General features: G+C 45.3%; 1 protein-coding gene across 2 annotated transcripts in view; it reads right to left on the reverse strand.

The window, feature by feature from the left end:
* Window positions 1-15,514, reverse strand: part of TULP4 (TUB like protein 4) — a 238,575-nt gene that overhangs the window by 154,637 nt on the left and 68,424 nt on the right. The window lies entirely within an intron of this gene.

The following is a 15,514-nucleotide window of genomic DNA, read 5'->3' on the forward strand; positions in this document are numbered from 1 at the left end:
CAGACAGGTAGCAAAGTTACTGATGAGTCAAGACTACAAGATGAATGAAAACCGCAGGCAGACAGGTAGCAGAGATACTGACTACAGGCAGAAGGTTTTGAGGTGTAACATGGAAGTCTAACAACCTTGGAAGCTGCATCAAACCAAAAGCAGACACACGACAGAATGTCCTAGGACCCAGGGCAAGTCGCCGACAGGACTCTGAAGTATAACAGATCCAAGATGCAGCACAATAAACCAACTCCAGCTCAGTCCCTCTGTACTCACTCATACAGGGTTAGTCTCCATTAACCCCTTCACGACCGCGGGCAGTAAAATTCCGTCCTATTTTAACGTGACTTAACGACCAGGGACGTAATTTTACTGCCTAAACTTCATTTGATTGCCGTGGCCATAGCAACGGCTTTCAAATGATGTCCCCTGCTGTTTCTTACAGCAGGGGACCTTTGCCTGACCCCAGGGGGGGTGGCATCGCCACCCCCCATAGGCGATCGATGTGATTGGCTGTTCAAATCTGAACCGCCAACCACATCGTTCGCACTAATTTCGGCAAAAATAATGCCCGAATTAGTGCGATACTGTGAGATCCTGCTATGATCTATTGTAGCAGCTACAGCAGATCATAGCCGGATCTCTAACATGTCGCCCCCAGCCCCTGCAACACTGATTGGAGCGATCGTGCTATGATGCGCAATCGCTCCAATCGGTGTGCAGTGGGGCGGTCTGATCTGCGGGTGGCCGCCCTCCCCAGGCCTGTCCTGGTCTGGGGACCCTCCCCCAACATGTCTGCAGCGTGGAGTGGCTGGTACTTTTGGTACCACGCCACCGCTGCTGCTGCCGCCGCCGCCTCTAATGTCACCGCCGCTGCTGCTCTAATGGTAAGTATTCCGCTCCCTGCGCGCTCCCGTGAAGACCCCTGCGCGCTCCCGTGAAGACCCCTGCGCGCTCCCGTGAAGGCCCCTGCCCGTGCCCCCCCCCCCCCGATCTGCCCCCCTACGCCCCGATCTGCCCCCGGCATCCCGATCTGCTCCCTACGCGATCTGCCTGCCTCCTCTGTCATCTCTATTCTGCTTCCAAGGTTCCTTCCTTCTGCCTTTGCTTCTCTGCCCCCTCTGCCCCCCCATCTGCCCCCCCCTCTCCCCATCCTCTCCCCATCTCCCCCTGCCCCCCCCCCCGACGTCCTCTTACCTGCCTTCACGGGTCGTCCGAGGTCTTCACTGGCCCGATCACATCTGCCTCCATCGCTGGGTCCTTCTGCTGATCTGTCCAACGTCCTGCCTGCTGCTGGTGTTAAGCTGTCTATCTCACTGCCTTCTTGTTCCTCTGCAGCTCTTCTGGTCAGTCCTCTTGGTACTGTGAGTATAACTTTTTTTTTTCTTGTATCCTGTCCATTTTTACACTTCATCCATCCGTGCGTCCCGCCAAGCGCTGATCAGGGATGCAGATAACGGATCTGCATCCGTGGTCAGTTTTTGGCGTGACTTTTTTCCGTATTTGCGATGCTTTTTGTATCGCATCCGTCCGTGCGTCCCGCCAAGCGCTGATCAGGGATGCACATAACGGATCGGCATCCCTGCTCAATTTTTGGCGTGACTTTTTTCCGTATTCACGACGCTTTTTGTATCGCATCCATCCGTGCGTCCCGCCAAGCGCTGATCAGGGATGCACATAACGGATCTGCATCCCTGCTCAATTTTTGGCGTGACCTTTTTTTTTTCCGTATCCCCAACGCTTTTTGTATCTCATCCGACCGTGCGTCCTGCAGCAGCCGATCAGTGCACTGCGTCTGTGCGTTTGAAAAGTCAAATGGCGTTCCTTCTCTTCTGAACCCCACCATGTGCCCAAACAATTACTTTCCACCACATATGAGGTATCTGCGTACTCAGGAAAAATTGCACAATATGTTTTATGGTACATTTTTTCCTGGTACCGTTGTAAAAAAAAAGCTACCTGGTTGATACAAAAATTTTGTGGTTAAAAAAAAATAATAATTTTCACGGTTCAACGTTATCAACTTCTGTGGAGCCCCTGGGGGTATAAGGGGCTCACCAAACATCTAGATAAATTCCTTGAGGGGTCTAGTTTCCAAAATGGGGTCACTTGTGGGGGAGCTCCACTGTTTAGGCACCATAGGGGGTCTCCAAAACGTGACATGGCGTCCGCTAATGATTCCAACCAATTTTGCTGTCAAATGGCGCTCCTTCTCTTCTGAGTCCCGCCATGCGCCCAAACAATTACTTTCCACCACATATGAGGTATCTGCGTACTCAGGAGAAATTGCACAATACGTTTTATGGTGCACTTTTTCCAGATACCCTTGTGGAAAAAAAAGCTACCTGGTTCAAGTGACAGTTTTGTGGTGAAATAAAAAATTGTATTCATGGCTCAACATTATCAACTTCTGTGGAGCCCCTTGGGGCTCGCTAAACATCTAGATAAACTCCTTGAGGGCTCTAGTTTCCAAAATGGGGTCATTTGTGGGGGAGCTCCATTGTTTAGGCACCTCAGGGGGTCTTCAAACCCGACATGGCGTCCGCTAATGAGTGCAGCTAATTTTGCACTCAAAAATTTAAATGGCGCTCCTTGCCTTCCGAGCACTGCCGTGTGTCCAAACATTTGATTTCCACCACATATGAGGTATCTGCGTACTCAGGAGAAAATGCACAATACATTTTATGGTGCATTTTTTCCTGATACCCTTGTGGAAAAAAAAGCTACCTAGTTGAAGCAACCGTTTTGTGGTAAAAAAAAAAACAAATTTTTTCACGGCTCAACGTTCTAAACTTCTGTGAAGCCCCCAGGTGTTCAAAGTGCTCACCAAACATCTAGAAAAATTATTTGAGGGTTCTAGTTTCCAAAATGGGGTCACTTGTGGGGGAGTTCCATTGTTTAGGCACCTCAGGGGGTCTTCAAACCCAACATGGCGTCCGCTAATGAGTGCAGCTAATTTTGCGTTCAAAAATTCAAATGGCGCTCCTTCCCTTCCGAGCTCCGCTGTGCGCCCAAACAATTGATTTTTACCACATATGAGGTATCAGCATACTCAGGAGAAAATGCACAATAAATTGTAGGGTGCACTTTCTCTTTTCTCCCTTGTGAAAATGAAAATTTTATGGCTAAAGTAACATTTTTGTGTTAAAAAGTAAAATTTTCATTTTTTCCTTCCACATTGCTTTGGTTCCTGTGAAGCACCTAAAGGGTTAATAAACTTCTTGGATGTGGTTTTGAGCAGAGTGAGGGGTGCAGTTTTTAGAATGGGGTCACTTTTGAGTATTTTCTGTCACCTAGGTCTCTCAAAGTCACTTCAAATGTGATGTGGTCCCTAAAAAAAATTATTTTCTAAATTTTGTTGGAAAAATAAGAAATTGCTGATGACCTTTGACCCCTTCTAACTTCCTAACGAAAAAAAAATTTGTTTCGAAAATTGCGCTGATGTAAAGTAGACAAGTGGGAAAGTTTATTTAGTAACTATTATGTGTGACCTATCTCTCAGATTTATGGGCATAAATTTTCAAAGTTTGAAAATTGCGAAATTTTCAAAATTTTTGCAAAATTTCCTAAATTTTCACAAATAAACGCAAAAATTATCGGTTTAAATTTACCACTGACATGAAGTACAATATGTCATGAAAAAACAATCTCAGAATCGCCAGGATTCGTTGAAGCGTTCCAGAGTTATAACCTGTCAAAGTGACACTGGTCAGAATTGCAAAAAATGGCCCGGTCATTAGGGTGTTTTAGTGGCCGGGGGTGAAGGGGTTAATACCAGGGTCCAGATTGTGAATCCAAGAAACCTTTAAATAAGCCGAGGCAGTTCATCAAATAGAAACACGCCAGGCTTCTTGCAAAGCCTGACGTGAAGCAAAATCCAAACCAGGGATAGGAGCATAACACACAGGGACTAGCCTAGCCCCTGAAAGGAGTATTACTAATGACACTCGTTTTATGGAGGGGGGCAAAGGCTTTCGAAGTGACTGCATCCTCTATCCACTGATGACGCTTCATTAGAATATCCCAGCATACACTGTAAATTCTGAAACAAAGCATCATCAGAGAGGAAGTAGGGGGAAAAAATACAATAGCAGTTAGAGTAGTTAGGGAAGGATAGGGAATTTTTAATACATAGTGTATTAGAAATTAGTTTAGATAACGGCACTAAATAGAGAAGATTTCACTAAAAATTATTTTGGCCTTCAAACCACCCCTTGTAAGCTAAATTAGGTCCATTTCCTGACAGGTTAACTTTCCAGATTGCCCAGGTTAAGGAGAATACTGTTCACATCATTGCTCCATGACAAACACCCTGCCTTTATCTCAGCATGGACCCCTTGGTTTACCTCCCAGAGGTTTCTTACATCTTCTCTCAGATTACCTGCAGTGCAGGCTTGTTCGTAAGTGATACATTGCAAACGTTTATCCCTCATATATGCTGTGCTGTTTTGCTATTGTGTGTAAGTTTTTAGTATCATTTTGTGAAATTGTACAGTTCTCTTTAATCAAATATAGAGAATTTTAAAATATTCTGCACGTAGAAACTGAAATGTTGGGAGGTCTAAAATATGCAGTTCTGTGTTCTTACAAAGAGTAAAAACGTCCTGCAGTCAGATGAATAAAAGACACAATGTATTATATAAAGATCAGACTAAAGATAATCATAATTTAAAGATCTTTACCACAAATCCATCTATGCGATGTCACCTTCTTTGAGGGAGTTATCCACTGCTCGGACAATTTCTCCTTAAAAGGGTTATCAGCCTTATTTTGCTTATTTTTGTTTTTTGTACTATTGGGCTACATTGGGTCAGGTAAGTAGATAGCTACCTACCTACCCTGCTGTCAGCCACTCTCCCCGTGCTCAGACCGCTCCTTTCAGGATTTTGCTGCTTCCTGTGATATCACGTCAACATGTGCAGGAGCTTATGCTCGCCTTGTAGATGGGCATAACAGCCGACGTCATGTAGCCACCCTGCTAGGCATGTACAGTGCGCCAGAGTCCCCGCCCTTTTTCCCACGCACCCTCCCACACATTCAGTACTCTCCCACGCCACTGCTGTGGGACCCGTGAGCAGAGGGGAGGGGACTGGTGGCAGATCCCGCAGTGTCAGCGCCAGCACTGGGCCCCCCAGCTTAGAATCGCAAGTTCAAATGTATCGGCATCACAGATGCCAATACATTTCAAAGCACTGATGAGACGGAGCGCTTCTCATCACTGTCCCGCTGTCTGTGCTCTCTGACAGTTCAGTACAGTGGTGAGGTCACTACTTTGCTAATATGGGCAGAACAGAGACAGCGTGCGAAAGGAGGAGCAGCGGCAGGAACCCGGGAGAGGTAAGTATGTATTTATTCCCTGCACGGTGGGGGCGTATAATTCTATAATGGGCTGCAGAGTGCTGTGTGGGGGGGTGCAGAGCGTCATATGGGGGGTGCAAAGTGCCGTGTCGGGGGATGCAGAGCCCTATGTGGGGGTGCAGAGCCCTATGTGGTTGTGCAGAGCCCTATGTGGGGGTGTAGAGCCCTATGTGGGGGTGCAGAGCCCTATGTGGGGCTGTTACTTGCAATTCTGTAGTGATGAGAGGTCAGTGCTGGGTAGAACACTGACAGCCATTGAGTGTGTAGGGGGCAGGGCGGTGCCAGCTCTGACTGTGAGGTTTGGCATAGGAAGATTTCATGTTTAGTTAAGCTGCATGTAAACAAAGTATCTGCAGAGAATAAAGGAATAATTCAAGAGGAACAAAAGTTAAAAAAAAAAAAATAATGCAGGGATGTTTTATATGACAATACAGCACAGATTAGCTTAAAAAATGTATGAGTTTATGTCCGACAACTCCTTTAATTCCCGGGAGAGGTAAGTATGTATTTATTCCCTGCACGGTGGGGGCGTATAATGCTATAATGGGCTGCAGAGTGCTGTGTGGGGGGGTGCAGAGCGTCATATGGGGGGTGCAAAGTGCCGTGTCGGGGGATGCAGAGCCCTATGTGGTTGTGCAGAGCCCTATGTGGGGGTGCAGAGCCCTATGTGGGGGTGCAGAGCCCTATGTGGGGCTGTTACTTGTAATTCTGTAGTGATGAGAGGTCAGTGCTGGGTAGAACACTGACAGCCATTGAGTGTGTAGGGGGCAGGGCGGTGCCAGCTCTGACTGTGAGGTTTGGCATAGGGAGATTTCATGTTTAGTTGAGCTGCATGTAAACAAAGTATCTGCAGAGAATAAAGAAATAATTCAAGAGGAACAAAAGTTAAAAAAAAAAAAAAAATGCAGGGATGTTTTATATGACAATACAGCACAGATTAGCTTAAAAAATGTATGAGTTTATGTCCGACAACTCCTTTAATTCCTATATGTTCCCCCAGTAAAATAATAACCGCTATACTCCCTTCCAGTGCCATTGCCATTCTAGTGGTGTCAGCAGTGGCTCTCACGGGAATCATGTGACATTTATCCCTGTGTCCAATCAGTGCTGGCTTACGGTTCCCTCTTTCGAACATGACTGATATACAAAGGAAGTGAGAGAAATGTCCCATATGTCCAAACGAGGGATCCAGCACTGATTAGCAGCAGAGATCACATGACACAGACTACTCACACAAAGTTAAAGATATTTGGCTTTCGGGTGAACTTTCAGGAGAATTCTAAAATGCCCTCTAACCTTTTCAGGTGAACTTAATGTGACCTTCTCCTTCTCTTTTCCTGAATGCACATATCCAACTGTTCAATGCTTCAGTACTTTTGCACAACTTGCTGTTCTCTAATAATGCGCTTGATGGCAAAATTCACAACAGGTGTTTGATCCATGAATTGCCAATAGATTGCGGGGTTCAGTTATGATTGGTACTTAAATAGTCCTCCTCATTATGCTGTTCAATTTTGACATCAAGATACCAAGAGAACAAATAAAATTGTGAGTGGTACAGTGACAAGCCCCTACTACTTGAATACCATCATTAATGCAGTAATTGTGCCTCTGCATGAAAAACACAGGCCTAATTGCATCTTCATGGATGATAATGCTCCAGACCTGAATCCCATAGAAAATCTATGGGATCAGCTAAGTTGCTGTGTAGAGGCTTGTAACTCTGTGCCCCAGAACCTCAACGACCTGAGGGCCACACTTCAAGAAGAGTGGGATGCCATGCCTTAGCAGACAATAACTCCACTTGTGAAAAGCATGAGACATTGTTGTCAAACTGTAACTGATGCTCAAGACCACATGACAAGTTATTGACATTTTGGGGGTGTGACAAGGCAACCGGTTATATTGGGAATGACAGGTATGTACCACGGAAGAGGTGTGATCCTGGGATTTCTTTCTGGTACTTGTAGTGCCACAGACATTTTCTATAGTTTTAAATGGGCCAGGATTACGGATGGCTAAGAGATGGGTGGGACTGGCCATCCACATACCCTTGCCTATGGGTGTGTCTGACACAGGTCTTAAGCTTGTTTGGCACATGGAGTCAGAGAGTGTGTTTTGGAGCAGTGTATGAGAAGCACTGCATGAGGAGCAGCCTCAGGCAGGTAAAGAGTCTGCTATTCTCAGAGAGGTTGGAGCCTCTGGAAGGAACCTGCCTAAGGAAGCGTGGGTTGCCTTCAACCTTCTGGAACTGAGTGTGTGGAGGCTAAGGGAGTTCCACTCTGACACTCGTAGTGTCCAAACCTGAGCGGGCGGTCCGCTACAAAGACTGACCAGAAATCCGTGTCACCTGGGGAGACAGCCATACATACCTTCACTATGGACATTTACATGGATTTGATGCCCACGGGATGTGAAGGTGTTTAGTTTACCTTTTCCTTTAAGCCAGGAGAAGAGCAGTTTATGTTGGTTACCAATAAACTGCTGCATTTTGAGAAAGACTGTGTTGCCTGTGTATGCCTAAGCTACCCTGCATCGCTGCAAGCGAGTAAAACCCCTCAGGTTGCACAGTGCAACGTCACAGGGGGTATACCCACCACTTGTTACATTTTGTTTCAATAATCTGTTTGAGATGAGGAATTCACCATTGCATGCTTCTAATTAAATGCCCTACTTTCATGATAAAATATCACTATAGTGTGAACTTTTAACATTTCACGTAAATTTGACCCAAAAGCCAAATATCCCTAACTTTTTGTGAGTAGTGCTTGTCAGGCAAGTCCTGGGAGCGCAAGAACCAACACAGCTTGGACAGCGCTGGCATCGAAAGTGAGCATAGGTGTTATTTTTAATTAAGGAAAACATAGTGATTAAGAAGGGGTTATCAGAGTAGTGATGAACACCAATTTTATGAATAATTAGAGAAAATTATACTGCTAATAGAACGAAAGACTAATTTCTCTAAAATCTATTTTTATTTATAAATATTAAAATAATTAAATCAAGCCATATTTTTCATATGCAGCTATATCTGTCAGTGAGCACAAACCCGGTCGTGCAAAGCTAGATGTACTTAAAGGGAGTATTAATCTAGGAGGGTGAGGTATAGCCCAAGATGATTTTACTCGTTAAAGGGATATCGCTATGATGTATAAATAGGGGCCAGGTCATGAATCCCTAGTCTGTCTCCTTCCTAGCCGCGGAGGTTAATACGCCATACAGTTTTGGGCGCCCCCGCTCGACATCGGCTATCCCTAGTACACCCTAAAATCTAACTGTGTGCCAAAAATTGGCCCAAAGCCCAAAGGGGTATAATTAGTGCTGAAGTCAAAGTGGCTCAATCATACTAGGTGCATAGTCAGAACACTAGTAAACTACTAGTAACTAGTAAAGTTACTAGTGTTCTGACTATGCACCTAGTATGATTGAACCACTTTGACTTCAGCACTAATTATACCCCTTTGGGTTTTGGGTCAATTTTTGGCACACAGTTAGGTTTTAGGGTGTACTAGGGATAGCCGACGTCGAGCGGGGGCGCCCAAAACTGTATGGCGCATTAACCTCTGCGGCTAGGAAGAAGACAGATTAGGGATTCATGACCTGGCCCCTATTTATACAACATAGCGATATCCCTTTAATGAGTAAAATCATCTTGGGCTATACCTCACCTCTCTGCTGCTTTCATAGAAGCGCCATCTTCTGGCACTGTATCCAACTCTTCCAGCTGCCCTGTTGCCGGGGTGGCTCGCTGGGTAATAATGGCGTTAGGGCTAGCTGTATATTGTCAGCTGGCCCTAAGCCCGAAATTCATGGTGTCACGCCAATATTAGACATGGCCACCATGAATTTCTAGTAAAGATAAAAAAAAAACAACACAGAAAAATATTTTTATTAGAAATAAAACAACACAATTAGTGACTCCTTCTTTATTGAAATAAAGAACCCCCCTCCGCAGTAATCCTGGGTCAAGGGTCTCACGCCGTCCAATCCGGATCCAATATCATCTGATCGGTTTGCTGGAAGGCATACCGATCAGATGATGTCAGGTTAAAGGACGTGAATCACATCACACATCAGCTGATTGTATAAAAGCCGATTATACAAATCAGCTGATGCATCAGTAGAAAAAAAAAAATACTGAGTCACTTCCGTACTGATTACCGGCAGCTCCTGTAGCGATCGGATGAGAGTCTGATCCTGTCCCATCGCTGCAGGAGCTGCTGGTAATCCGCTGATGGAAGTCTACTGACGGCAGGGCCAGCTGATCGGTTAAACCGTCCGGGCGCTAAAAAGCCGGCGACACCGCGAGAATTACGATCAGCTGATGCGTCAGGTGACTGCATCAGGTGATCCATCGCCAGGTCCTGCAGGCTTCATACGTGCCTGAGAGCACACAGCCGAAGCGGCGGTACCGGGACAGGAGCTGGGAGCGGATATGGAACCGGGAGTCTTCAGACAGGTGAGTATGACATTTTTTTTTTCTACTGTTCAGTTTTGTTTTCGCCACTGCCTCCACCTCCCGTCCAGCCATGACGCCGCACGGGAGCTGACATGCACAGGACTGGAGGTGGAAGCGGCGGTGACTTTACCGGGAGGATTTACGCTTCTGTGTTTACCAACAGAAGGAATCCTCTTCCTGTACATGTCACTGTAGTACCCACCCCTTGTGTTTATAGCTGCGTTTTTAGTCATAGAAACGCAGCTATATGCGTTTCTCATTGCGTTTTTGAACATCTCATTGAACTCAATGGGTGAAAAACGCAGTGAAAAACGCAGAAGTAATTGACATGCTGCGTTTTTGTGGTCACCCCAAAAACGCAGCTACAAAAAAACGCTGTGTGCGGACAGCAAAAATGAAAACTCATAGACATTGCTGGGGAAGCAATGTCACTGCGTTTTCAGCACAAAAACGCGGTAAAAAACGCCGCTTAAAACGCAGCAAAAACGCCTAGTGCGCACAAGGCCTTAAGCTACCAGAGCAGTATATATTTCAGGATATAATGGCAGCACTGTCCTTCTTTAAGCAGAGTACGACGTCAAAGTTTGCACAAAGAGTGAAATAATACACGTCTATCATTTCTCCATGAAATGCTTCTTTGCTGGGACCAGAATGAATTACTGAACCCCTATGTCACATATCATGGGCTTCATCCTGTAAAATCAAGCAGGTTTCAAACCTCAGGCATCCCTCTTCACAGTCACTCAATGCCCTCAGGAGAAGAAGCCATAAATAGCTGTGGATTTTAGCTTTTTTCCTGCAAACCTTCCTTCACCCTCCCACTAAGAAAATGTATGCAAGAATTGTCTGCAAGCTCCGAGGTGCAGCACTCTCCATTCATTCCACAACAAAACAAGTGAAGTCTTGATCAAAGGCAAGAAAAAAACAAACTACACAGCGCATATCAGTAATATCTTTATGACAGGAAATATAATTTTTATTATGTGCCGCGTACACCATATTCATGACCAGGAGAAGTAGAAAATATAACAAATATTCAAGAACTGAAGCACAAAAGCAGCAGTACCTGATCACGCCGTACAAAATCATCACCCATGGAAGGGGAGAGAGAAAAGGGTATATCATTATACAAATTACTATTGATACACAAAGAAACTGGAACACATTGAGGGGTTCTAGTAGTAAAAGGTCATCGTAGTATGCCACAGCAACGTCTGCATATTTAGAAGAAGAGATGTGGCAAAAATCCATGTATACACCGCAGAAACCATCCCATTCAGATGTAAGAAAAATATTGTATAGACGGCCTCAAACAAACACACCCCGAAGGAAGAGGTTTGTATGCGTGCACTGTAGTACATTGTATGGAAGGAATAAAATGTATTTTTACAAAATTCACAAATCTTTGGTTGAACATGTTGCAAAAATAAAAGGGAGTCAGATTTGGGATGCAAACATGTCATTTTAAGACTTAAAGGGAACCGGTCACCAGATTTGTCCCTTATAAGTTAAGCTATTGCCACCACCAGAAAGTCCTTATATGCAGCATGCAGAATACAGTATATAAGAATCTAGGGCACTCTGTATAATGTATAACCTTTTATTATACTCGCCTGCAGGGCAGTCCGGTCTAATAGACGTCGCTGATCCTGGTCCAGGGCCTCCTCTCTTTCTTCCATCGCCGTCCTCCTTCCCAGTCCGTGTTGATGATGCATCCTACACCGTCCTCCTTTCCTGCTCCGTGCGGATGACCTCTGTGTGGATGATGTAGGACGTGTCATCCACACAAAAATGGGAAGGAAGAGAGGAAGAACCAGACTGAGACCAGCGACGGCCACCAGACCCAACTGCACTGCAGGTGAGTATAATGAAAGATGTTTTCTATGATATATAGAGCAGACTGGACACTTCTACACAGCATTCTAGAGTGCTGTATATAAGAGCTTACTGCTGGTGGCCGCAGCTTATAGGGGTCAAATCTGGTGACAGGTTTCCTTTAAGGCAACACTAGTGAAAGATATTAAAGAGGACCTGTGTTAGCAGGATATTCAACCGCTTTAAAACTTCAAGGATGGATTTCCTAAATTGTAGCGGGACGGGCACTGTGCCTCCAGGTCTGATATGATCTCTACCTTTGCCTCGTCCACTGTTATTTGATAGGTCATTCTTCACTCAGTGACTTTATTCCCATACGCATGCGTCTTCATTGCCTGGGTTTGTTTCATCAGAAGGCATGGCACATAAGCAGAAAGCTCTTGATAACATTGCAAGATCACTCTCTCTCAATGTCATCAGGATCTAACTGTGCATGCTCCACCACTTTTGATAAGACAAATCAGGCAATGATAGTGCCTAGGGAGATGGGTCCCATAGAAGTTAATCAAAGACCAAGGGCCCGCAGCAGGCAGGGAAAAGACAAAGAGCACAGCAGAGCTGTAAGTGCAGTGTCTGCTCCGCTCCACCCGGGGCAATTTACAAAAATCCATTCTTGAAGTATTAATCGTAAGTACAGCAGGCCAGACACTGCACTTCCAACTCTGCTGTGGTCCTTGCTTTTTCCGGTTATTGGTCTAGGTAATCTTTCCTCAGTGATCTGTCTGGCTTTACCTGAAATTCTGCACTCCCAGAATCATCTCATAACAATTAGTGGCACATGTGCAGTAAACTCCTTATGACTTTGGGGGAGTCAGTCAATTAATCTTGCAATATCATTAGGACCGTTGTGTGCATGTGCCAGCCCTTCAGCTAAAACAAACACAAGCAACAACAGTGCCTGCATAGGAGAGACAGGTCACTGAGACAAGAGTGCCCAAAGACCGCCACGTGGAGAAAAGGCAGAGGGGACAGCAGACATGGAAGAGCAGGGTCTGCATAGGGGAGACAGGTCACTGATACAAGAGTGCCCAAAGACCGCAAGGTGGAGAAAAGGCAGAGGGCACAGCAGACATGGAAGGGCAGTGCCTGCATAGGGGAGACAGGTCACTGACACAAGAGTGCCCAAAGACAGCCAGGTGGAGAAAAGGCAGAGGGGACAGCAGACATGGAAGAGCAGGGTCTGCATAGGGGAGACAGGTCACTGAGACAAGAGTGCCCAAAGACCGCCAGATATAGAAAAGGCAGAGGGCACAGCAGACATGGAAGGGCAGTGCCTGCATAGGGGAGACAGGTCACTGAGACAAGAGTGCCCAAAGACCGCCAGATATAGAAAAGGCAGAGGGCACAGCAGACATGGAAGGGCAGTGCCTGCATAGGGGAGACAGGTCACTGAGACAAGAGTGCCCAAAGACCGCCAGGCATAGAAAAGGCAGAGGGCACAGCAGACATGGAAGGGCAGTGCCTGCATAGGGGAGACAGGTCACTGAGACAAGAGTGCCCAAAGACCGCCAGGCATAGAAAAGGCAGAGGGCACAGCAGACATGGAAGGGCAGTGCCTGCATAGGGGAGACAGGTCACTGAGACAAGAGTGCCCAAAGACAGCCAGGTGGAGAAAAGGCAGAGGGGACAGCAGACATGGAAGAGCAGGGTCTGCATAGGGGAGACAGGTCACTGAGACAAGAGTGCCCAAAGACAGCCAGGTGGAGAAAAGGCAGAGGGGACAGCAGACATGGAAGAGCAGGGTCTGCATAGGGGAGACAGGTCACTGAGACAAGAGTGCCCAAAGACCGCCAGATATAGAAAAGGCAGAGGGCACAGCAGACATGGAAGGGCAGTGCCTGCATAGGGGAGACAGGTCACTTAGACAAGAGTGCCCAAAGACCGCCAGGTATAGAAAAGGCAGAGGGCACAGCAGACATGGAAGGGCAGTGCCTGCATAGGGGAGACAGGTCACTGAGACAAGAGTGCCCAAAGACCGCCAGGTGGAGAAAAGGCAAAGGGGACAGCAGACATGGAAGGGCAGTGCCTGCATAGGGAAGACAGGTCACTGAGACAAGAGTGCCCAAAGACAGCCAGGTAGAGAAAAGGCAGAGGGCACAGCAGACATGGAAGGGCAGTGCCTGCATAGGGGAGACAGGTCACTGAGACAAGAGTGCCCAAAGACCGCCAGGTGGAGAAAAGGCAGAGGGGACAGCAGACATGGAAGGGCAGTGCCTGCATAGGGAAGACAGGTCACTGAGACAAGAGTGCCCAAAGACCGCCAGGTGGGAAAAAGGCAGATGGCACAGCAGACATAGAAGAGCAGGGTCTGGCTTGTTGCATTTCCAATTAAAATTGGATTTTTCAAAAAGGTCCCCCAAAATACTACAAGGTATGAACAATAAGAATTAAAAGGGCTTTATAGTCATGTCTTTAATTAGGAGGTCGAATATCCTGCTGACAGGTCCTTTATGACCGACATATATTAGTTATTCAGCTTTCTCAGTTGGGTAGAACCAGTAACAATTTAAAAAGGAGAGTTATTCATGGACTTATTTTGGGGCGAATCTGCTTTTTCCTTAGCAGTAAAAAAATTATTTTTATATATATTGTATAAAGATTTTGGCGAAATTCTTTGATATTGAGGTAAAACGGAGTGCTGTAATTTTGCCAAAATTATAAGAGTTCTCTTTATTGATTTCAGGGCCTTAAACAACACTTATTTCAAATAGGTACAACTAAACATTGGTTGTTTTGAGAAAAAAAGAAACTATTTTAATCCATAATTTGCCGATATGTTATAGTACTTGTTATATGTCAGCTTTAGAAAATCACGTTTTGTTTCAGCTAAAAGAACCCAAGGCCAAACCTGCGATCTTGTAAAAGTGTTCTGTAAGACATACAGATATTCTCTTAGAATAATGACCCCTGGAAATCTCCTCATCGGGTTATCCTTCAGTGCTGATCATTGTTAGGTTTCACTAGAACTATTTATTGATTTTGTTTGGGCATGCATGGAAACTACGTGGCTGTGAGTAAGAATATTGGTTAAATATTGCCCCCTCTCTCACATTCGCAGAGGTCTCCATTTTCTGACATCCTGGGATTGTCAGAGAATGCCACCGCTGTAAAACGTCTGATATTATGGATCATGGAAGATCTAGTCTAAGTGGAGATACTGTGAGTAGAAGTATCCGTGGCACATAAAAATGGTCTATTCTTCACTAAAGTGGGATGCAATATAGAGGGTTTCTTCACCTCCATGAAATGGGTTTTCAAGGTCAAGCAGCTGTACAAAAGCACAAGCGCATCGGGCACAAAATGAAGCTTCAGCTAACGCGGTGTAAAGTACGGCACCACTAGATTCTGGAGCACTTCACATATTGTCTAGTGATAAATCACACTTCATTGGCAGTGTACTGGATTATTCAAACTGTGTGGATGCCCAGAAAATGTTAAAAAATTAATAGTGCCTACTGTAGGTTGGAGAATAAAAGGTATGGGTATGGGGCAGGTTTTTTTCGGAGTTTGGGTGAGGCTTCTTATTTAGATTAAGGAAAAGATGAGAAATCCAATGACAGAGAGCCATCCCATAATGAAAAAGTAGTATACATAAAATATCACAATTATTTCATCAGTAAAATAAAAACAAATACAACAAGACAAAAACATATCAAGCAGTCAGACAAGTAAAAAATGACACCATGGTGAAAAAAAACCGAAGCATTTCTGTTAGAAACTATTACTAAGGCATAACCGAAACGCGTCGGTTTTATTCGTTTTTTTATCATAGTGTCATTATTTAACTCTTCTGACTGCTTGATGGGGTTTTTTTACTGATGAAATAATTGT

Source organism: Anomaloglossus baeobatrachus, chromosome 3 (assembly GCF_048569485.1).
Source record: "Anomaloglossus baeobatrachus isolate aAnoBae1 chromosome 3, aAnoBae1.hap1, whole genome shotgun sequence".
Lineage (NCBI taxonomy): Eukaryota > Metazoa > Chordata > Amphibia > Anura > Aromobatidae > Anomaloglossus > Anomaloglossus baeobatrachus.